We start from the raw sequence: 25,239 nt of genomic DNA, 5'->3' as shown, positions 1-25,239 counted from the left end.
CAAAATTCAACTTATCTTTAAACTGATATATGTAGTATTTTACAGCCTCCATCCCTGTTTTCAGCTTTGATATAATGATTAATCTAATCTTGTGCCATGAGAGTTCCTTTAGCTTCCATCTCCTTCATATATCATTAAGGGAATCGGGTTTCCCTCTAGAAAATTATTTGTTTACTTGCTCCGGATTTTGGATATCAAATGTGAAGGTGATTCAACACATCTAAAAGAAAAATAAGATATCTTTACTCCAAATTGGCTTCATCTTCAAGCCATATCCTGACTCTTGCATTAGATACAAGAGTTTCTTTTTAGGATTATCCATATAAATCACTGGCATATATAACGTACACTTCTAAACCTTAATCTTGACCATCCTGTGATGTTCTTCCACAAACACATCTGAAGGAAGAACAATGTTATTAACAAGAGTTTTTGAAGAAAAAAAGAGTAAGACATAGTTCAGCTTGGATAATTATCTGCATCTATAGTAGAAACCATGTATGATAATGATATTGGTGTTTTCGTATTAACCCTATTTCCTAAAGAATGGCTTTATGAGAACTATTCTTGATAAAGTTAAAAGTACTGTCATTGCATTGGTAATAACCCATTGTAAATGTTAAAAAGTGAATATGATTAACATCACACAATATATATTAATAGGTATAATTATATTTTTCCAGTAAACTTTCGAGTACAAGCATAAAAGATGAAATACATTATAATCCTTTTCAATACTTTAGCTATTAGGAGATATTTCAGAATAAATTGCTGTTTCGGTACTTAAGATACAAAGCCATTGAGTTTTCCTTATCTGAATAATAATGGTAATTCAATTATAAACACATTAATCCTCTTAAGCCTCGTTGTTGATATATGGTTAACTAATCGTTCCATTGCCCACCCCAAAATGGAAGTTAGCTGATAATGGCTATAAATCTCTTCATGTCTACTAGAACAGGCTGTTTATTTATAGATTTCTTCTAAATGGTACATAAAAAGAGTACTTTATCAATATCCTTTATTGAGTGTGGTCATATACCACGTCACTAGAGTCAAGGAGGCCATTCAGTCCCAAGTTGCAACAGGGGGGAGATCCCCTTAGATGCACTGTGAAGTAAAGTTGATGAGTATTGGACAGTAAGTTGCAAGAAGTTGGAATGGAGGTACAGTAGGATAAAAAAAAGGGGACTTGGGCAATGTTCAAAGGTCACTCTGAAAACCCTTAATTCATACATTCAGTGCCCTGCATGAGGAGCATTGCCAGCTCTGTCCCATAATGGGGACATACTGAATAATAATGGAAAAATTTCAAGAAATGAAGAAATCTGTTCCGTAATTCTTTAATTTAATACATAATGACAAATTTGTAGATAATTTATATTTTTCCTAACTATACAAACCTGAGCTATTTACATGGGGTAATTACTTCGGCACAGCTGAATGACGAGCCATAAGAATTTTAACTAAGGTTTACTACCCCGCCGATAGTTAGCGGGGGGTAGGGAGGGGTAGCTAGCTACACCTCCCGCCCTCACACACACCGGTGATTGCTTCACTTTGCTTAGAGGTAGGACTTATCCCGGGGGACAGGGCTGGCGGGCAAATATGTGTAAATAGCTAAGGTTTGTATAGTTAGGAAAAATACAAATTATCTACGAATTTGTCATTTGTTCCGTAACTGAAATACAAACCACCCTGAACGAATCACCTCGACCGTCCAGGGTTCGGCCCCGTGGTAAAGCCACCTCTACCAGCGGCTTTGCAGGCATCCCCCCACAGGTGGACAAATGGGAGGATTGCCTGTCTTATTGGAACTGGCCTCGGCTGGATCCCTTCTTACCCTTTCCCCCACAGAAGGACTTTTTGCTGTGAAAGGCCTGCTTTGCACCCTTTTTACCCTGCTGTTTTGGGTCTCTAGCCCTTTTTGGCTGCGGGTTCTGCTGTGCTTTCCGCTGTGGCTGAGAGGGGTAAGGTCTAGCTGTTAAGGCCTTTTGGATGAGGGAGTCCTGACTGCACTTCCTCCACCTCTCTGCCACCCGCTCGACATCCTCAGGATGGAACAAAGAATTGCCCTCGAAAGGAGCATTTCTCAGACTCGCTACTTCGGCCTGAGGGAGATGTTTATAGAGCTTTCCTATGACAGCATCCCTCCTCTTCAAGATAGTGTTGGCCCAAAGGTTCACTACCTGATGAGAGAGGAACTCGATGGCCCGAGTGCCGGATAAAAGGAAAGTCTCCAAAGACTTCCTGGAGGACCCCCGAGACAGGTCTTTAGACCGCATCAGTTGTCCTAAGGATCCTAACCAGTAATCCAGCCACAAAGTAGCTTGCATGGCGTACTTCGCCATCTTTTCCTGGTTTAGGATTTCAGAGGCCGAAAAGGAGACAGGAAGTCCCAAGAGTTTCTCGAAGGAGGAGGCCTTCGAGAGTGCCTCTATAGAGTGGTCGAGAGGCAGCGTTGGAAGGGATTCTCCGAGGAGCTCGTAGTACCTCCTCTGAAACACAGGAGGTAAGAGCTTGGAGGACGACTTGGAGCGGAGAGAAGAGGTGGAACCAGTTGCCTGAGACACAGCCTTCTGTTTGGCACTCTTCAACCCCTTTGACCAGGGCAAAGCTGCACTGGTCCTATGAGGTTTCCGAGTGCCATAGAACTGGTCAAGGACCGTTTCTTTTCCATCTAGAGGGGCTGGCAATGGATCTGGAAGTCCATTGATGGAACGGATGCAGGCTAAAACCTGCCAGAAGGCGTATTCCGACTCCTTCCTCTCATCCTCTGTAAGCTTAGGGCTAGCAGCTGCTGGCAGAGCGTTGTCCTCGAGATCGCTCTGCCCTTCCACGTCCAAGCTCTCATCCATAAGAGACCGGCGTGGGTCAAAGTCGTCAACTGTATCGACTGGGGATAGGGAAACTACCGGGGAGGTGCTTGCTTCCGGCTTCCTGGGAGGCAGTGAGGAAGAAAGCCTGGCCGAGGATTTGGGGATGGTGAACAAATCCTTCGGTTCCCTCCTACGAGGCCGGAGATCCTCTGTCCCCAAGGGCCTAAAGGACTCCGTTGGCTTACGGGTGGAAGGTAAGTCCATTGCTGTACGGGATGAATCCCGTCCGATCGCATGTCGTGCCTCATTAGACACTATCTTTACCAGTAAAGAAGGGAGGGAGTCTCCATAGTAAGTAACCCTATCCTCCTTGGGGGCTGAAGGACGAATCCTTTTCCTTTCCCCCTTTGGCCTGGCCTGTGGCATCTTGAACTGCAGGGGGCTACCCTGAGGTTCATGTCTAATCTCCTCCAGAGGTCTTTTGCGAGGGGATGATCGTCTCCCCTTGCCTGAGGGGCCCACCTGTGCGAGAACTTCCGACCTCCTCCTAGGATCGGAGGGAGGAGAGGACCCCGGGAAGAGAGGTGACAAGGGAATCCTAGGTATATCACCTAAGGACTGGGAGCGGGGAACGACTCCCTTCATGGCTTGGCGCATTACATTAAATAAGTTGCTAAGCCAAAGGGGGTCATGGGCTCCTGTGGAACTAGGCGGAAGATCCTTAGGAAAGGACTGCTCCCTGGGTTTAAGAACCTGGGCAGGTTCCCTAACCCTCTTGTCCGATGGAGGCTTCCCTACAGGCAAAATAGGCACAGGCCTACCCTTAGGGATAGGATCTGGGCTCGGTCGCACAGGCGACCATTGTCTCTGTTGAGGCCCAAGGGGCTCGAGAGACAGATTGTGAGAGCCAAGATGATCGTGCACTCTTGCCCCGAACTGTTGGTAGGCGGAAGGGGGCTCGCCCGCGCGCCTCTCCCGATTGCGAGCACTTTTTTTGCGCTCCTGGAGCGCATGAGGTTGTTCGCGCACCTAGCGCGCATAAGGTTGCTCGCGCGCAACAGGATGTTCGCGCGCATGGTGCGCAACAGGATGTTCGCACGCATGGCGAGCGATAGGCTGTTCGTGCATATGGAGCGCCATAGGATGAACCTGCGCGCCATGATCGCCCTTTTGTTTGCGCGCGTCAAGGTGGTCGTGCGCGCCAAGTCGGTCGTGCGCGCCAAGTCGGTAGTGCGCGCCAAGTCGGTAGTGCGCGCCAAGTCGGTCGTGCACGCCAAGTCGGTCGTGCATGCCGATTCGGTCGTGTGCGCCAACTTGATCGTGCGCGCCAAATTGGCCGCGCGCGCCAACTTGGTCATGCGCGCGAGAGCTCTCAGGTTGTTGAGAGAACTCACTGCTACGCTCACGCGAAGGTTCACGATAGCTTGTGTTGTGTGAGCGCAAACAATCAACACAACAAGAGTTTAAAAACTGTCATAATAAGAATGACTCTGGTCACGAGAACCCGAAAGTTCAGCGTAAACTGTGTTGCGCGAACTCGAAGGAGCAACGCAACGAGAAATCGGAGTTTCTCTGTCACGAAACACCGAAGTGTTAGCGCAACTAGAGTTACGAGAGCCCAAGGGTTCAGCGTAACTCAGGTTACGAGACCCCGAAGGGTCAGCGTAACGAGGAATCGAGATTCCTCTGTCACGAAATCCCGAAGGATTAGCGTGACTAACAGTACGAAAACCCAGAGGTTCAACGTCACCGTCGTTACGAGAGCCCGAGGGTTCAACGTAACAGAAACCCAAAGGTTTCAAGTCGCGAGAGCCCGATGGTCCAGCGCGATGGAGACCTGAAGGACTCATGCTGTCATGAGAACCCGCGGGATCAACATGACTAGAGTCCGAAGACTCACGATCACACCAGCCCGAAGGGTGATCGTCACGAGACCCCGAAGGGTCAATGTGAGGAGAACCAGCAGGTTCAAAAAGACGTCTCCTCACAGCCCGAGGAGGAGAAAGCCCAGGTAGTACAGCGGCATAGAAGACCAATTGTTCAAATTGGTCTAAAAGCACCAAAATTGGCACACATGTAGATTAATATATTCTAAACATTTTTGGATATGGAGGCATTCAAGATTAGCCCTTAGGAAGATATGGCGGCCATTGTTCAAAATGGCCGCCATTTAACATTAGCGTCATTACATAGACTTCATTATGTGTCGTTAGTTTGGTGCTAGATGGGCCAAAATTCCCTTTTTTTACATCAGAATTAACATCAATAAATGTTTAACAGATATTTAGATGAATCTTCTCAAAAATGGCCCCCAAACTGGCCGCCATTTTGTGGAAAAAGTGGACATTTGATGAAGATTTCAATACTCAATGACATAATACCTCTAATAACCAGTACCTGATTTCAGGAACACACTTTAATTGCTCAAGTTGCTTTTTTATTTCAAATTGCTGGCAAAATTGCTAGTCAAAATAATACACAGAGTACGGGAAGTTTACAGTATGGTCAGATTGTAGTTATATAGTCGACCAAAAGCCCAGTCTCTAGGCACAGTACTTGTGTAATCCTGCAGTACATACATGTAATACAATAACGTAGATTTTGCCACACTATGTTAATTATGATTCCGAACTTTTCAAATCTGGTCACCAGAATTATGAATGTCTACAGATCATAATGTTGGTTAGCAAGTTTTCTGTCCCAATCTACTGGCATTCGCCTTCACAGAAACATAGACCAGTGCATTGCAGTGAAGCGTTCTTGCACTTGCAGCGGTTTTTGCAGCCTTTCTTGCATCCGCAAGACACCAGCTCATAGCAGGCCTTGGATGCCTCAGGGAGTGTGGTCCAGAGTGGTGTGTAGAGCCCATCATCACTCCGATGCCAGCCCCAGTCTGTTGGTGGAGGGAGCACGGGCGTTGGTACCAATGCCTGGCCCCAGACATGACCACCCTGAAGGGCAGATCTCTTCACATGCTGCTCCAGAGCAGCGTAGGTTGGCGGGATGTTCTGAACAGAGTTCGTCTTTGCAAAGAGCTGCTTTCTCGCCTTGTTGACGTCCTTGCATTTGCTTGTGCGGTCATACAGGAGTATGACAAACCTCTCGATGACATGCATTGTATCCTCTTGGATGCTTGTGGGTGCATTTGCCAGACTCAGCAGGGCATCAGTGAGTTCTGGCAGCGTGTTCCATGTTGCCCAGGCAGATTTCTTCCCATGTCCGACGAAGGCTGACACAGTATCACACCCTGTGATGGCATGAAACATTGGAAGAGCACATGCCTTCTCTGGACCAAGGGAGGAAGCTATTTCATGGGCTGCAATGTAGCGGTAGTTCTTGCCTGTCCCAAAGGCTCCTGTGTCTTGGTTGCTCCCTGCTTCCGACTTTGCTTGACACTGTTGAACTTGAGAAGCTGCGCAATGGAAAGAGCTGCTTGTGTTGAAGAGGAATGGCTTTGATTCTTGATGGTGGGGCCATCCAGCACCATATTTACCATTGCAACTAGTACGTTTGGCACAGAGTCCTCCTGACAGCCGCCCGGGAATGATCCACGGAATTGGTAAGCGTCTTCAAACATATATCGACGAACTATCTGTGCAGCACGCGCAAGGTGAACTGCCTCAGTGTCACAGTCTTGCTCGCAGGCTTTGCCTAGCGCTTCACCAATGTCTTCATCAAACGCTAGTAAAACATCTCGGCCTTTGCTGTGGGATCTCAGGCCTGGTATCTGGGCTAACAGGCGCTCTTTCAGCCTTGTGCTATTAACTTTCTGGCACAAAACAACCCCGAGCTGTTCCATTCTTGTTGTGTATAGCTTTACAAGTTCTGCGAGTCTGAAGACTGGGGTGGTGCCCTCTTCTAGGTGGGTTTCCTCGATATACAGGACCAGTTCAGCCAGTACGATTCTTGACATTACACCTTCATGGTCAGTTTTCTGCTCGGCTTCTACAGTGGTCTTTGCACGATAGTAAAGAGCCAACAAACACTTGGAATGGTACTTGGCCTCCAGAGCCACCATATCACCCATGCTGAGCCTGGCTATGAGTTCATTGTCCCCAACTTGCGCTGCACACTTCCGTACGCGTGTGTCCACCTGGAAGGTTGTTACTTCATGTAGGGTCTCTGTGCCAGACTTTCCACAGAAAAAGCAGGAGGTGCTGCTGGTAGTGGCTTCTGAAGAGTGTGTTCTGGCGCGCTTGGCCTGGACATTGTCAGTACTATCAAATGCTGAGCTGCTTGCGATGCGTCTCTTCTCTGCTCTTCGTAGCATTGTGTTATTGTATTTGAGCATACATGTTTTATGCCACTTGGCCTGGTGGGCAACCATTGTCGCCTCAACACCTTGTCCTTCATCTAGTCTCTGTAACTGAACAGTTCTTGGCAGTTCTCCGAGTTCATCAAACTTGACCAAGTTTGCAGCCATTGTCGTGTATCCACTCCCAGGGTCTCGGCGTTTAGACAGTACTGGGCAGACAAGTGACTCTGTTGTCTCCTCTTGACATACAAGACACAGCTTCCAGTTTGTCTCAGGAGGTGTTGTGGGAGTACGTTGCTCAAAAGTATCGACCAGTTGGAACTTCTTTGCCATGGCAGCAGTCTGGAACAACGCGTCTCTGATGTCAGGTGGTGCTGCTGCTGCCTCACCTGCAAAGACACAAAACACCACCATGTTACCACAAGTTACTACTACAAGCACCATGACTATCAACACTATACTATTACTGCAGCCGCCGTCACTGCCACCAACGCTGCCGCTGCAAAGTAAAATTCATTTTCTTGTGAAATGGTAGCCAAATTATTTGGTAAGCACAGAAGTATGTGTAATTGTACAATACTTATCACCTCTAGCACACTTATCACCTTTAGCATCCACAAAAAGACAAATTATGGTACATATTCAATGACGCTAACGGTAAATAGCGGCCATTTTGAAAAATGGCCGCCAAATGTGCTACGGGGAGAATCTTGAATGCCTCCATATCCAAAATTGTTCAGAATGTATTAATCCACATGTGTGCCAATTTTGGTGCTTTTAGAACAATTTGAACAATTGGTTTCATATTTCTTACTATGCCGCTGGGCTAAGGGTGGAGAGGGGTTACCCACCCCTCCACTCTACAAACCTCCACTGAATGAGATCGACAGATACAGTAAATCCTCCGAAGGAGAACTACGCTTATAACAAGGTTCTCTTTCCGCCCCTGGAGGAGAACCTAAAGCGTAAGGAGATTGCCGATGTACAGAGGCAACCGTCTCTCGCGAAAGAGAGATATGTTCCCCCGAGGGGGAAGCTCGCCTTGGAGAGAGCCCTGCCACCGCACCTGGTGGGTTAGGTAACTCATCGGCGTTGGAACCAGACCCAAGGTCCGGCAAGGAACAGGCGCTCCCTGGAGGAAGAGAAGGAGCCGACTCACTAGGGGAGCCGTCATCCTCGTCTATACCCCAGGGTTGACCTGGAGTCACAAGCCCTGCACTACTGCTCGACCATACCCCGAAAGGGCCTGGTCGAAGATTAGCTTCAGGCAGAGATTTGGGCGTAGAGGAAGGAGAAGCCCGCAATTTCTTCAATTTTGAGGAAGACCCCGCAAGTGAAGATTCGCGTTTAGACTTCTTCTTACGTGCAAACCTCTCCCACTGGGAGGCAGGCCACTCGCTACACTCGGAACAGGTGTTGTCCCACGAACACTGAGTTCCCTGGCAAGCCGGGCTTAAGGATGTGGGTCTGTCTCCAAGGACGACATGAAGGTGCCGCAGCGGCGTCTCTAACACTATAACAGCGAAGGAGAGAGAGAGAGAGAGAGAGAGAGAGAGAGAGAGAGAGAGAGAGAGAGAGAGAGAGAGAGAGAGAGAGAAAGAGAAAGAGAGAGAGAGAGAGAGAGAGAGAGAGAGAGAGAGAGAGAGAGAGAGAGAGAGAGAGAGAGAGAGAGAGAGAGAGAGAGAGAGAGAGATTTTATTTAAAGAACATGTTAATGCTATGTTTAGAGAGAAACAAATAGAGAGAGGACTTTTTTAAAAGAGCTCGTTAATGCTATCTTGGTTTCCTTTGCTTCACTTTTTTCTTTCTGTTCATCACGCTGGCCATTCTCACAAATGATCGTTGCCAACAATCTCTTTGTCCTTTATCCCTATCAACAAAAAGCAGTCTATCACTTCCAGGGTATTGCTACGATGTCTTGTAATAATGGTGATCCCCTTTGATGGTCTATCTGCTTTAATGGCTGCCTTCTGCTTGATGATCGCCGAGATCATAGGCCTATTCCGGCCATAATGTTTAGCCATATCACTCACATGCACACTGCTCTCATGTTTTTCTATAATTTCTTGCTTCAATTCTAATGAAAGAATTGCTTTCCTTTTCCCACCACTGCCTGTACTGAAACTTAGCTTCTTAGGCACCATGATCATAGGTAAAATAAAAAAGGAAATGTGAGAAAAGGAAGAAAATAAGCACTGTTAATAAGACCAAACAGAGGACAGCCACACGATACACACAAGAACAGAGAACTCAATGCTCCATGTCGTCCCTCTTACGTGCTGCCATCTACCGGCGTAAAAATTCTTGTGAATACCTGGGGGGCTGTAGAAAGTCCGAAGCACAGGGCCTTGAATTGCAAAATCCGGGCACCCCATTTCACCCGGAGAAACTTCCTGCTTGCTGGATGAATTGGGATTTGGAAATAGGCATCCTTGAGGTCTAAGGAAATCATGAAATCCCATTCCCTCAAGGACGCCATGACCGTTCTTGGGATGTCCATCTTGAAATGTGTCATTCGTATGAATTTGTTGAGGGCTGACAGGTCTATCACAGGTCTCCATCCTCCCGTTGCTTTCTCCACCAGGAAGACACGACAGTAGAACCCCGGTCCCGGAAGATGCACAGTCTCCATTGCTCCCTTCTCCATTATTGTGGCGACTGCTTCGTCCAAAGCTGCTCTCTTCAACGGGTCTTTGGGGACCAACCACTCCGCCTGGCTTGCTGGAATCAAGGGAGGAGGATCCTGAAGAAAGGGGATCCTGTAGCCCTCTTTCAAAACTGTTACTGTCCATGGTTCTGCTCCGTGGAGCTTCCATGCTTGCCAAAATTGTCTGAGGCATCCCCCTACCTGAGGCTTGGGCAGGGGAGGGGTTCTCTCAAACTATCTCCTATGAGAGGATCGACCTGATCGACCTCTCCTGGAGGACGAGTAGGAACTCCTGTAGGTGGAAGGGGCTGACATAACCCCCCTTCGGGAGGGATTCGACGACTGAGCCCACTATCCTTAGAAGGCTCTCTCCTTCCTTGAGATGGGGAAGAACGAGATGTAGCAGGACCTCGGCTACCGGCCTCCAAAAGACGGGTCTTCTCACTGATTGAGCCTTCGGAACGATGATGTCTTTCTTCTTGGCCATCTTCTCCGCCACCTCTTCCGCTTTCTTGACCGGAAACAGTCCCTCGTCCCAAACCGTAATGTTACGAAGGGCCCTTGCTTCCGTCTGGGATTTTCCTAGATAGGTTTTTCAGAACTGAGTCCCTTCTCCTGAGAACCCAGTTCGCAGAGAGATAACGCCTGGAACATGAGAAATTTTAAGGCACGGCCACCCGATCCAACCAACTCCTTCAGAGCCTCTCGTTTAGTAGGATCTAAAGTCTTGGTCGGGATCTGCGTACCCACCAAGGTAGTAGCCCACCAGTCCAGCCATGATGCGACGTTCACTAGATCCTTCAACATCTCCTCCATCATGATGGAGGACTGGGAAAAGTAAATGGGTGCGGTAGAGACCCTGTCTTCTGGGGCACCTTGACTCAAAACCTCCAGGACGTCCTCAAGCTTGCACGCCCCATGTGGGCGCCCCTCCAAAGCATAATATTTACTTTGGGATTTCAATCCCTTTAACAGTTTAGCTGCAGTGTAGCCTTTGGATGATTCCCCATTGCGGGTGATCACCTTGTCGATGTGAGCTCGCCCTAACTTGACGTCTCTCGCCTCCGGAAGAGCTAATGAAGCCTTCTTTTGGACGGGCTCTTCCATAATTCTATTTAGGCCAGAGGTCCAGTCGTCTTCCTCCTGTGGTAGAGGCTCCGCAATCTTGTTGTGACTCCTTATCAAGGAGATCACCCTCCTATAAGCGGAGTCCTCCGTCGTACCAAGCCCTGCGACCTCATCTGAGTCCTCCGTCTGGCGATGGGGTGAATTATTAGCATGGGCACCTCCGCTCTGACGGGACCCGCGGCTATGTCTTCCTTGAGAGACGGGCGCCTCTGTCACCTTAAGGGGCTTCGACAAAGGGACGGGCTCCTCCGTGAAAGTGTTCGACGGAGGGACCTGTGCTCGTCAATCCATACCATGGGCAATCTCGTCAAGGCTGCCCGTCCTAGGAGGCGACTCCCTTCGCTGGGCGGGTTGAATCTCCCTAGGACGAGACTTATGCCTACTAGACGAGGCCTTGTGGTTATAGGCTGAAGCCGACATGCGGCTACTGGAGGCCCTTCTAAGAGGACTGTCTCCTGCCAGCTTAACCACGGAGCCTGAGACTGAAGTCAGGTCTCTCAGCTTGGATTCTGGTACCAGGACCCATCGTTCCTGAGGAGAACCAGCTCACCTGTTCTTCCTATTCAGGGAACGAGATCTTCTTCTCCTTTCTCTCAATTCCGAGGGAGACCTAGAAAAAGACCGCCTCCTCCTGGAACGGTCCCTCTTCCTTCTACATCTCCTTCGGCGTTCCTCGTTCGATGAAAACGAAGAATCCCCCACCGACGATTCGGACCTCTCATGGTAACGCGGCCTAGCAACAGATGGAGCTTTCCTCGACACCTGTTGGATTCCTGACGTGGAAGGCTGAAATAATTCCTCTGGAACTGCCGACGAAGGAGCTGGAGGTGTAGACGGACAAATTCTGAATGGAAAGGACCCGGTGAGGTCTTCCTCCGTCTTCAAGGGGGACTTGAACGGAGTCATCGGCAGGCTCCATCCCAGGGGATCTTCCTGCGGGGAACCCTCTCTATCCATGGCGCCCTCCGCTACCGAAGCTCCGGAAACATCTACCCACGAATCTGGGGAAGAAAAGGGCACATTTTTATTCCACATGGGGTCCCCTGCTGAGACGTGCTCCCCTAGCACAAGAGCATCGTCCCGCGGACCCCCACTACACATACCCTCCGGCGCCTGGATCGCCTTAAAAGAACCAGAAACACCCGTAACAAGACCTTCCTGGGGAAGAGGCACCGTCTTCTTCCCCTTACCCGACTTACCTCGTCCCCTACTCTGGGTAGGGGAAGAAGAAGGAACTCTACTCGGACCCTCACCAGCCGAAGTTGCAGGAGAAGAAATACTAGCCTTCCTTGGAGACCGCTTCGTAGACTTCTTTTTCTTGGTCCCATATCTTACCCATTGGACCTCATTCCATCCATCACATTCCGGACACGTGTCCGAAGGAGAGAACACTTTTCCCCTACACGAGGAACAAAGGGAGTGCGGGTCAACATCGGGCTTAGACAAAAAAGCCCCATACGACTTCCCAGCCCTAGGCCCAGGACAACGGCGAATATGCTCCATCGCACACAATCACAAAACCACTAGACACAGGCTCGACAAGAGAATGAGAACACTAAAAGCACAAAGGAATTGAAGCCAAAGCACACAGTTAAAGCACTAAGCACGAGTAGGAACGCACAACGGACCATGTGGTAACCACGTGGCCACAAGACTCAAAGGGTCGCACTGAGATCAGAGGAGCGTCGGGATGATAACACGACGCGACCAGAGAACTTACTGAAGCTTACGACCCGAGAGAGCATGCGGCCTACCTTGGGATTGCCCTCAGGGCACGTATCCTTCCGCTAGGCCTACCATTATAGAAAATGGGAGTAGGGTAAACTACACAAAACTCTGGTCGTTTGAGAGGAGGTTCCAGGTAACTCCTAAGAAAGTGTTACGAGGTAAGTCTCTGTGTTGGAACAAATATATACGAGGTCCATTCAAAAAGTATCCGACTTTGGTCCATAAAGAAAACAAATTGCACATTTGAAAAAAATTTATTCAATCACCTTCAAAGTACTCCCCTTGGGAGTGCACACACTTTTCCCACCGGTGCTGTCACTGCTGGTAACATCTCTGGAATGTTGACATTGGGATGGTGTTAAGCTCTGCCGTCGTTTTTCTCATAATTTCCTCTCTCGACTCAAAACGCTTCCCTTTCAGGATTGTTTTGAGTTTAGGAAACAGCCAGAAGTCACAAGGTGCCATGTCTGGAGAGTAGGGAGGATGCCGAACAAGTGGAGTGTTGTTTTTGGCCAGATAAGCTTGGATCAAGTGGGCAGAATGAACAGGTGCATTATCATGGTGCAGTTGCCAGTTTTGCGCCGCCCACATTTCCGGTCGTTTTCGTCGTACAGCATCTTAAAGGTGTCGCATAACCTCTAGATAATACTCCTTATTAATTGTTTGTCCTGCTGGTGCGTATTCATGATGCACAATACCATTGGAGTAAAAAAAAACATGTCAACATTTATACAAAATATATCAAAGATATATTTCACATTTATTGTTTACTTGACAGTATGTTATTTCTCTTTTATTTACATAAACTCCCGGATACCTTTTAAAATATTTTGTTTCTTGTTAAGCATGGGATTTAGGAGTTTATGTTTTGAGTTCCTTCTACTTCTCATGAATCGTAATCACCAAGTTGTAATTAGCTATTTAGATTTACTATTATTACTTTATTGTCGCTAAAGTTCATGTTCATAAAGTTAATTTGGCTGATTCATGATAAATGTTTTCTTGATTAACCTTTTCAAACCCAAAGCTATAAACGAAATAACAAAGTTTAGCAGAGGCGACCATATAATGTCTCGAAGAAGAGGTGACGATATAACTGCCAAAACGCAGAATAGCAGTTGTGACTCGAAGACCAAAACGACAGGACCTATAGTTGAACCATTCTACATGTTTTTCGTGTATCAGCCGATCTGCTTATAGTCTTCATGGATCACAAGAGTTTAATGGTATAATTAATATGAAGATTTACTATTAAGAAGTTTGCCGAGGACAGCTGCCATTGACGATGAAGGCGAAATTCAACAAAACTACCGAAGGATATGGGGAGAGAAAGGAGACGGGTTTTTAGCAGTTTGGAGGTAAGAATCGAGTTACATTTACGCGTGTTTCAGTCGATTTTCAATTTGCTCATCGAGCACGCAGGAGAAAGTTGGCGCGCACACGAGGGTGAATGTTGGCACGCATGGGGAGAATCTTGGAGCATGCGTGGGTGCGCAGGAGTGTGTTGGCGCACGTCCGTAGGAGTGTGTTAGCGCGTGGGCACATGGTGGCGCACGCAGGCGATAGTTGACGCGCTGGCGAAAGTTGGCGCTTAGGTGAGGGCGGCAATGTGGTTGTCGTCTCACCTACAGACTTGTGCCCTGGAGAGTGATGACGCGCTGGTTGGCGAGCGGGCGATGAAGGGCGCACATGCTGGCGCGCGGGAGGGCGCTGGCGCGTAGGAGAGCGTTAGCGCGCATGCGAGTGCTGCCGCGTAGGACAGTATTGGCGTGCAGGTGAGCGTTGGAGCGCAGGAGTGTGCTGGCGCGTGGGCGAGCGTTGGCGCACAGGAGATTGTAGGCGCGTAGGCGAAGGAGAGCGCAAGTATGGTAAGCTTACAGTATTAATGTAGGTTTGTTCCGTAACTGGAATACAAACCACGCACGATAGGACCCTCAGGAAGAGGCGGGGATTCTCCCAATGGAGTGAAGGGGGAGAGGACCGGGTCTTCCGACCCTCCTGGGGATGGGTAGTGCTCATCCGCAGGGGAGGAGAGATTAAGTCCGAGGAGGGCTCATCGCCTGCGTAAGGACTCGCAAAGGGACAGTATAGTCCTTGGGGGAGATACCATGCCAGAGATTCCTCTCACCCCCTTCAGGGGGGGAGGAGGCTGCTACTGATTAGTGACCCCAGTCAGAAGGCACAGGCTCATCGCCTGCTTGAACGTTCTGACGACGGCATCCCACCAGGGATGCCGACCAACCCTCGCACTGACAGGGAGTCCCTCTGGAGGGAAGAGGATCGTTCGATCCTCTGGGGGAGGTGACACATGAGGGTTCGCCCGTAGAGAACCTGCAAAGAAGGAAGAAGAGACCTTTGACCTATCCGGAATCCTCCCCCCCTCCAGAGAGGGCGCTGCTCTGCGCTACGGGGGAGGGAAACGCGGAGGTGGCCTGACCGCCATAAGCCCTGATGTAAACAGGGCGCGGTCGCGTCGGAGAACGGTGCGCCGATCACGCTGACGATTGCGCGAAAAGCACAGATCTGGGTAGCGGTTGAATAAAGCATGAGTAGCAGTATAACCGCGCCCGCATGCCCACGTGCCCACGTACCCGCGTGAGCGTGGGCGTATCGGTATCCGCGTGAACGATCCCCGCGCTTCCGCTCATATGCAGATCGCTGGCGCTTGCGCGTGAAAGATCGTGGGCGATAGCGAGGGAAACCATCCCACGCGCGAACGATCTCGGCGAAAAAAGATCACCAGTGCTAGCGCCGTCGGCGATTGCGTGTGGGAAACCATCCCACGCGCGGAAGAATAACGCTGACGATCTTCGGCGCTTACGCGAGTACGAAGATCGTCGGCGCTAGCGCGAGAGAAGACCGTAGGACAGTGAGCGGGAAACCATGGTGCCCGCGTGCGTATGATCTCCAACTATGAAAGACGATCGTCGGCGATTCGCGCGAGCACGGACGATCTTCGACGCTCGCGCGCGAGCGAAGATTGTCGGCGCTCGCGCGCGAGCGAAGATAGTCGGTAATCACGAGCAGGAAAACCTCTGTGCCCGTGCGCGGACGATCTACAATGATCGCGAGCGGGAAACCACACGCGGACGATCCGTGCGATGGATGCGTGAGCCTCAAAGATCGCGCGCGGGAAACCATCCCGCGAACGGAACGATCTTCGGCGCTTACGCGAACTGTGAAGATCGTCGGCGCTCGCGCGCCTAGCAACGAATCCGAAGATCAGCGGCTAACGGCCGTCGACGATCGCGCGCGAATGGCCTCGTTGCCGTGCGCGGGAAACCATCCCGTGCACAGAACGATCATCGGAGCTTATGCATACTAAGAAGATCGTCGGTGCTTGCGCGCTTAGCGCCGGATCCGAAGATCGCCGGCTAACGACCGTTGCCGGGTTAACGATCTTCGACGATCGCGCGCGGAAAAACTGCGAGCGGAAGGGCCTTGGAGATCGCGCGCGGGAAACCATCCCGTGCGCGGGCGATCTACAGCATTTACGCGTTAGCACGTAACAGAAGATCGTCGGCTTACGATCCTAGACGATCGCGAGATCGCGCGCGGGCGATCATCAACGCTTACGCGTCAGCGCTTATCAGAAGATCGTCAGCTAATGATCCTCAACGATCGCGGGATCGCGCGCGGAAAATAATCCCGCACGCGGGCGGTCTTCAGCGCTTATGCGCGAGTGAAGATCATAGGCCCCTGTGCAACAGAAGATCGTCGGAAATGGTTGAAGGATCGGCTAACTCGTAGATCAGGAACTGGGATGTGTCCCTAAAAGGGAGGGCATCCCCTGAAGAGGACTAGGTGGTCTACTTCAGTGCCGACGATCAACTGAGGGACTGCTAAATACTCCGAGGAGTGGTCTCTGCGAGATACCTTTCCCGCAAACGGGAGAGGTGTCCTTCGTAGAAAAGACTTAGAGACACCGTAGGCTGAAACGCTGGTGAGCGCCAGTGCCCTATCCCAAGAACCACAACGATGTGCGCAAATGCGCAGGGAACGTTGGTAGCAGCGTAACTGAATACTGGAACAGGGTGTCTCTGAAGGCAGACTCAGGAACAGCAGGAACCGCAGTCGAGCGCTAGCGCGTAAGGGAACATTGGCGCGCAGGTGATACCTGGCACTTAAGGGACTTACTCAAGGTGTGAGAGTCTCTCCTGCCCCGAAGGGAGGAGCCCGTTAGATAACAAGGGCGTGGGCGCCCAAGGCGCGTCTGCAGTCAGGAACGGATACAGCAGGCAACAGGTACACTGAGGGACGAGAGACCAAGGGTCTGACGTAGCCTGAGAGGCGAGGCCCCGAGGGGATAGTTGCAAGACCCCAACGGGTCAACGCAACGAGAAACCGAAGTTTCTCCGTCACTAATCACCGAAGTGTAGAAGTGACTAAAGTTACGAGAGCCCGAGGGAACTGCGTAACTAAAGCTCCGAGACCCCGAAGGGTCAGGGAAAAAGAGAAACCGAAGTTTCCCTATCACTAAACACCGAAGTGCTAGTGACTAAACAGCAAGCTGTTAACAACAGGAACAAACCTCCGAAGAGGAGTCTCTATGAGTGGCCCTCTCGCGAACGAGAGAGGTGAGCACTTCGTAGAAGAGACTGGTGATGGAGCCCCGAAAGGCCGTGAGATCAGCAGACGTAAACAGGAACAATCCTCCGAAGAGGAGTCTCTGTGAGTGTCCCTCTCACGCGAACGGGAGGGGACACTTCGTAGAAGAGACCAAGGAGCAATCCTCCGAGGAGGAGCCCTTAGTGCGGCCTCCCTCGCGAACGAGAGAGGGCCAGACTGATCCTGCAGCTGCCCAGCCCCTTGAGCGTAGCTACAGAAGCGACCGCTCAGCCCCAAGAGCATAGTCGCTAGTACCATGGTCTAGCCTTGCAACCGCTCAGCCCCTTGAGCAAGTCACAAGGGCAGCCGCTCAGCCCCAAGAGCATAACCGCCTAAGAACCAAGGAAAAGTAAAAAGGGAAGTTAACTAACTACCCTGGAGGCAAACCTCCTTATCGTTCTAGGATGCAATGAAGAGCTGGCAGTAGTCATGGGTGAACTTCTAAGAGAAGGGAACGCCCCTGACTAAAGCCTTGAGAGACGGCGGCGAAGCTGACTCCCCAGGATAACAGGACAGCTCTGCTTCGAAGGCACACAACAGGCACGAAGAAACAGCATCGTAAACTGGAAAATAAAACAGAATAATTATTTAACAGAAATTCCCCCGGGTGAAACTCCGAAGAGAAACCTCGAGGGAAAGAACATAAGAACGAAAGAAGGTATGCGCCCCCCCTCCCCCACCCAGCATGCCCAGGTGAGGGGGGGGGGACGAAGGTTAACAAAACAGAATTATAACATTATAATTATGCAACTGACTTTGAATGTTCCAAGGATCACCGACCCCCGAAGGGACGTGAGCCCTGAGCAGAAAAGTTAAAACACAATTGTATTCATAAAAATAATTGAGACAAATAAAACGAAATAGAGACTCGGTCCTGAGAGGCTATCGTAGGCGTAGTACAGAGTAAGAGGTGAACGACCTCAAGAGAAGAGCCGGTCTCCACGAAGGCAACCATGGTGGCCTAGGAGTGAAAGGCCGTGATCAAGAAAAGATCGTAGTGGCCTGCAAAGCCGGCGATCACTCTCGTAGACGTACACAACACACACCGCACAACACCGAAAGCAAAGGAAACTTACTATTTTCTGTACACAAAAATAAACATAAACATCAATAATGTTTAAATATATTAAGTATAAGAAAAGGTAAGTTAAAAGGCAAAACAATAATGGCCGTCAAGTGAGGATAGGAGCGGAGACTTCCGATCGCTATCCGAGCCAAAAGTAAAGTGGAGTATTCTCCGGTGTGTGTGAGGGGGAGGGGTAGCTGGCTACCCCTCCCTACCCCCCGCTAACTAGCGGAGGGGTAGGAAACCCTCGTTAAAACTTTTATGGCTCGTCGTTCAGCTACGCTGAAGTAATTACCCCATGTAAATAGCGTGGTTTGTATTTCAGTTACGGAACAAAATTGAAATAGAGAAAAGTAACATTTAAACAGATCTTTATATAACAAAAAAAAACTATTCTTAACATTAGGGGGATGAAAATGAAGGAGTTATGGGGCATGAGTCATCATACATACACCCTGAATGCCTTAAATAGTGGACCTCATTACCTGCCCAATAGTACATCGAAGTAACGCTGCCCGGAACAAATGAGGGTAAAGTTTTAGATTCAACCAAATTGGGAAATGTATTATATTAATATATTTTCCTAGTAAAGCACGTGATAACAAAAAACTTTCTCTCAATACATTATTGACGCTGATGTCTACTTACAGAGATAATTATTTCAGTTATTGTAGGTCTGCATTTTATTTCTAAGTGTTCTGTATACCTTTACGCTGCCACGGGACCTAGCTCTTGTTCGTTTGTACGTATGTCTGTTTTCATCTTACTTGGCTCCTCCCCATTGCGTAATGTGACAATATTTGCTTGAATGCGCATTTGCTCCTCCCACTAATGTCGCTCCTCCAATCTAAATACTACTGGGTTCTTTTCAAGGGTTATTATTGGACGATTCATTGGTCTCTCAGTCTTGTTTCAAGGATCTGTTTTTCGTGCAATAACACATTGTAAACGATAGTATTTTGTTTTTTTCCCTATTTCATTATGGGAGAAACCCGTGATTGTCGTTTGTTTTCGGTTTTCAAAAGTTCCGGTTTCTATATTTTCAGCACACGTCACTTAACTGTCATGGATCCTCCGGTACGGTTGTGTGAAATATGTCGTTATTCCTATTTTGATGTGATCGGCCGATTTCATGGGAATTATAATGGAACTCCTGAAGTAGTGAATCGTTTTCTAAGGGAGCATTCCGTATTACCTTTAAGTGTCCAGTGTGGTAAATGTGATTCGCCTTTACATTTTCGTGAGGATAGACATGTGTGGTATTGTACCAAATCTGTAAAAATACCTAAAACGTTTAAGGTAAGAAGTGATTTAACAAAATATATATATTCAAATTTACCCCTGGTTAAAGGGGGGGTCGCAGGGGGGGCGAAGCCCCCCCCGGTAGGGGTACAGGGCCCCTAGGTTAGGTTAGGTGGGTTTGTTAGGTTCTGTGGTGCCCTGAAAATTACTGTGGCCTTAAGGGGGGGTCGCAGGGGGGGCGAAGCCCCCCCCGGTAGGGGTACAGGGCCCCTAGGTTGGGTTAGGTGGGTTTGTTAGGTTCTGTGGTGCCTTGAAAATTACTGTGGCCATAAGGGGGGGTCGCAGCCCCCCCCCGGTAGGGGTACAGGGCCCCTAGGTTAGGTTAGGTGGGTTTGTTAGGTTCTGTGGTGCCCTGAAATTTACTGTGGCTTTAAGGGGGGGTCGCTGGGGGGCCCTACCCCCCTCCCCCCGGTAGGCCTAGTTAGGGGTATGGGGGAGGGGTGCTGGAACATTAATTATTCATTTATTGCAAATATCATTCAATGCCCCAACACCCTCCCCCCCCCTTCCCCCACCCAAAACCCCGGTTCCCAAAGGGTGTCCCCCATAATTGGTGGGATGAACTAGGGTATACATAGTAAATCTCTAAATCGGTTGGTTTGCAGTCAAAATAAACGTTAAATTCATTGAAACCACACTATTTCTGATGCAACAAATATATTTTTATTGCATTTTTCCAAATTTGGCTGAAACTAAAAATTTACTCAAATGAGCATTAAAATGTTATTAAGCAAGCGAAGCAAAGACCATTCTGAATTGGTGTATAGAAAACGGTCCTCAATAGAGATACCTCAGAGGCAGTGACTCAGTAGGGGTTGATTCACCTTGTTATATTAGCACGAAATACAAATAGGTTAAGTTTTCTTGTAGTTTCGTTGATTTCTGCCCCTTTCTTCATCTACTAATTATTTTTCATTTTTGCTGTCAACACCGATTCCCACCTAGGGACCCCATTATTACTGGGATACGTAAGGTGGTAGATATCAGAACACAAGTTAAAACCAAAGACTATATACTGAAGGAAGATAGGAAGGCTGTGCCTAATAGCACTCAAGTGAGTGTGCTATGAAAAGATGCCAGATACCCCCATCCGAAACGAATGCTCCATCTATTGAGTGAGCGGTTAAACATTCAAAGCCGTAAACCTTACGGGAATATAGGATGAACTTCGATTATTTCATAATTTGCATTACTACGTCAGTATATTTTATTCTTATATTTATGACGTTCTTAAATTTTAGATAACTATATTGTAATTTTACAAATAGGTACATTTATAGATTAAGAATACATATCTTTATGTTTCTCAGTCTGTTTTTTCAGAATTATTCAGAAACTTAATAGCTATGTCTTATAATTTAGTTGATTTTCTAGCAATTTCAAGTAATGTATATTGCAATTCATTTTAAATATTCTATACAATATCACATTCCAATAAAGTAAAACATACTGTATATCTGATTTGTTAAACTTAGTCATGTGTGATGTGTAGGCATACATTTGATTACAGATTGTAGGCCATTGTAGAATGATATTAGGCATATATAAAACACAATTGTAATTTTCTTTTATTGAAACTGAAATGCATGATGGACTCATGTAACCTCTTTAGTAATATAAACTAATAAATGTATAGATATACAAACAAAAGGAATAAAATAACTCACTAAATTGAATCACACAAAAATAATCAAAAGGGGATGGGAATAGAAATAAGGTAGCATACAAGCCAACCAAAAATGAAAGATAAATCACATCAAAGGAACTTTTAATAAATTGTACATAAAAAATTAACAGAAAATAATGTTACGCATATAAAAATTGTGAAAAAAAAATTTAAAAAAAAAGGTAAAATTACAGTTTCAACCATTATGGGAAACTGGAATAAAAATATATTTGTTGCATCAGAAATAGTGTAGTTCCAACGGATTTAACGTTTATTTTGACCGCAAACCATCCAATTTAGAGATTTACTATATAATTGGAGTTAAAACAACAAGTTTTTCCAGAAAAATCAGAGTTTGTAACCATGTTTTTATTGTTTTTGTTTCATATGTTGTAATGCAGAAAGACCCTACTTCATCCCAACAATTATGGGGGACACCAGGTGGGAACCGGGGTTTTGGGGGGCATCAAATGATATTTGCAATAAATGAATACTTATCCTTCCACCACCCCTCCCCCTATACCCTTACCTAGCCCTACCAGGGGGGGGGGGGGCTCTGCCCCCTCTTCGACCCCCCCCTAAGGCCACAGTGATTTTCAGGGCACTACCGAAACTAATAAACCCACCTAACCTAGCCTAGGGGCCCTGTACCCCTACCTAGGCCTACCGGGGGGGGGGGGCTCTGCCCCCCTGCGACCCCCCCTTAAGGCCACAGTGATTTTCGGGGCACTACCAAACCTAATACAACCCCCTAACCCAGGGGCCTGTACCCCTACCTAGGCCTAGCCCCTGCGACCCCCCCCCCCCCTACGGCCACTAACTAACACATCCATCAAACCAAATCCAAAGTGATGGTACTGCTGTATACTTCGTTATACTATCACCATTATAATATACTCTATAAATTAATGAAGCTTACCTTAAACTGTTGGTTCATAAAGATGTGCTGCTGCTTTGAGGAAAATGTGAAGCCGTTGCGAAGGTTCCTTGACATACAGGACAATTTTTATTTTGTAAAATTAAATTATGTGTCTGGCACAAATCCACTAGTTTTTCAATATTTCCCGAATAAGTTAAAACAAATTCATTGTAAGTTAGGCCTAGGTAGGGGTACAGGGCCCCTACGCTAGGTTAGATGGGTTTATTAGGTTCAGTAGTGCCCTGAAAATCACTGTGGCCTTAAGGGGTGGTCGCAGGGGGGTCGCAGAGGGGGCGGAGGCCCCCCCCCCCGGGTAGGGCTAGGTAGGGGTATAGGGGGAGGGGTGGTGGAAGGATAAGTATTCATTTATTGCAAATATCATTTGACACCCCCCCCACCCAAAACCCCGGTTCCCACCTGGTGTCCCCCATAATTGTTGGGATGAAGTAGGGACTTTCTGCATTCTGGAATAACTTGTTTTAACTCCAATTACATAGTAAATCTCTAAATCGGATGGTTTGCGGTCAAAATAAATGTTAAATCCGTTGGAACTACACTTTCTGATGCAACAAATATATTTTTATTCCAGTTTCACCATAATGGTTGAAACTATAATTTTACCAATGGTCAATATTTCCACATAAGTTGCACAAAATTAACAGGTCAATTTCGGAGTGGCACTTTCTTTATAACCCACTTTTGCACAAACTCTAACGCAATTTTCGTAAAATAAGAGACTTTTACACGATAAAACTGGTGGCTTCAGTCAAATTTTGACATGGCCTCAGTTTCTGTAATAATCACTGCATAAATAAAAAGCATTTAGCAGAAGGAATGTTATGTATAGCCTATGATATAAAAAATAAGAAATAACTTACATTTGATTGATCTTTGAAGGTTAGCAGGGAGAACAAGAAGACTGGAGGTTTCGGAAACAAGAGCACAGTCGCCATGTTGGAACTACTCGGTGTCACCGTATCGGTGACTTGGAGAAATTGCGAGAATTAGTGTTGCCATATGGGTTATCCCCAAAACAAAACAAAAAAAATCCCAAAGCAAAGCAAAAATCCCCAATTTCCACAAATATATTTTCTTCCGATTCTGTAAGCTTTACTAATATAGAAATTACTCTCTATGCTTCATATAAGTGCAAGAAAACTAACTGCAACGATATGAAGCTTTACTCATCTTTGTTTCTTCGTAGAAAATGGCACACAATATCCCCATCAGACATTCAAAATTCCCAAATCTAGGGATAAATTCCCATATCTGGCAACTTGGTGAATTCGAGAGTATACGAAAAAAATATGATATATTTCCGCATCCACGATTTGCTCCTGTAAATTATAAAATAAAGCTCTTTAAAATAAAACTAAATTTTTACACACCATGGACAGTACAGTAAAAGTGGAATTATATTCTATAACTTAATTATGAATAATAACAAGAAAGTTTACTGAAAAGCGTTTCCTTAATATTTGCTGCTTTTCTGGTCCTATAGGTGGAATATATTACCTTATAATTAAATATAATTAATAAATAATGAATATTCAACACTAAAAAGTGATATATTTAACCTAAAACATCAAACAAATCTAGATTTGTGCTGGCAGACGATTTTCTAATAGGGAAAAAACTTAATTAAATAATGCAGAAGAGTTCATCCAATTGTTTTATATAACGTTAATTTTGAATATTATGAAATACGAGTTGTTTATTATATTTAATGATTTATAGATGTTTATTTTCTATTTAAGGCTTGTAATTTAAGAAATTTATGGACACTGCGATGGTATGGACACCTACTGACAGCAAACATAACTAATTATGCTAATAATAAATCTCAACTTAGTGAATTATGCAAAGGTATTTTGTACAAGACGTGCTCAATATGATGAATGAAATTTACGACGTAAATCATAGAAATCGTATCTACTTTTATTCATATTCGTAATATACTGAATTCCTAGAATTAAGATTGGTAAAAATATGTTTTTTAAAAATGGCTAGCAACTTCTGCCTTTTCTAGATTGGTCATAAATATATCTATTGTTTAATGTTTAAAAAATGTCATATAAAATATATATTTCATAAATTATCACTAGATGAATAAAGTTAAGATACAATTTTTATATCATTAATGCCCTATTTTTCTTCAAAATCAGATGCTTTAAAGATATTTTATTTTCTTGTTTGGTAAAACAAGTGGCAGACCAGTTTCCATAATTGCCACGTGGCATACAATGAATTTATAATATACACAATAAATTAACCTTAAAGATGCAATGAAATAAAAATTTGGTTGAACAAAATACTATCTAAAGATCGTGTGTTTTACGTGTCCATTGTTGCATATGAACACAAAGCAAGAGACTTAACAGGAAAAGAAAAAACTTCTTTAGGCCTATAACTTATATAACATTAAAACATCCTTTTAAAGACAATGTATTCTTTTCAATTTGAATAGAATTAACCAATAATGAATATTCAACACTGGAAGGAACTATATTTAACCCAAAACATAATAAAATCTAGATTTTCTGTTGGCAGACGATTTTCTAACAGGGAAACCAAACTAAAGTATTAAAATACTACAAAAAAATAATCTGACTGTTTATTGTAACATTAAAACTGAATTCTTAAGATATTGACTGTCTATTCTGTTCAATGATTTTTCAGTATTTATATATTCTATTAGGGTTGTAATCCCAAGAAATTCATGGGCACTGCGATGGTATGGACACCTACTGACAGTAAAAGTAACTATTCGAGATACCTTTATGAATTATGCAAAGGTATTTTTGTGCAAGATGTGCTCATTATAATCAATTAAATTTAAAACTCATACGATAAACATTATGTTTTCTTTAATTCCCAACCTTAATATATTGAAATCTTGAAATAGAAACTGGTAAAAATCTAAAATAGTAAAAACTTCTGGCAACTTTTGTCTTTTCTTGATAGTCATAAATATCTCTATTGTTTAATGTTGAGAATATTGTCGTATTAAATTTATATTTCATAACAAATCACTAGATAAAAAAAGTTAAAATCCAGTTTATATACCATTAATGCTATATCTTCCTTCAAAATCAGATAAT

The 25,239-nt window shown here is 46.1% G+C and overlaps 1 long non-coding RNA gene across 1 annotated transcript in view; it reads right to left on the bottom strand.

Annotated features, from left to right (window-relative positions):
- The window catches only part of LOC137645270 (uncharacterized), an 86,678-nt gene extending 63,578 nt beyond the window's left edge, over positions 1-23,100 (bottom strand). The window contains exons 1-2 of the long non-coding RNA XR_011045297.1: positions 23,017-23,100; positions 12-220 (exon numbers count right to left, since the gene is read on the bottom strand). This is a non-coding gene — a long non-coding RNA (uncharacterized lncRNA). The remainder of the gene's footprint in view (positions 1-11; positions 221-23,016) is intronic.
- Positions 23,101-25,239: the final 2,139 nt, after the last annotated feature.

Source organism: Palaemon carinicauda, chromosome 1 (assembly GCF_036898095.1).
Source record: "Palaemon carinicauda isolate YSFRI2023 chromosome 1, ASM3689809v2, whole genome shotgun sequence".
Lineage (NCBI taxonomy): Eukaryota > Metazoa > Arthropoda > Malacostraca > Decapoda > Palaemonidae > Palaemon > Palaemon carinicauda.
Note: the sequence above shows the minus strand (reverse complement) of the source record. Positions and strands in the feature narration are given on the sequence as shown.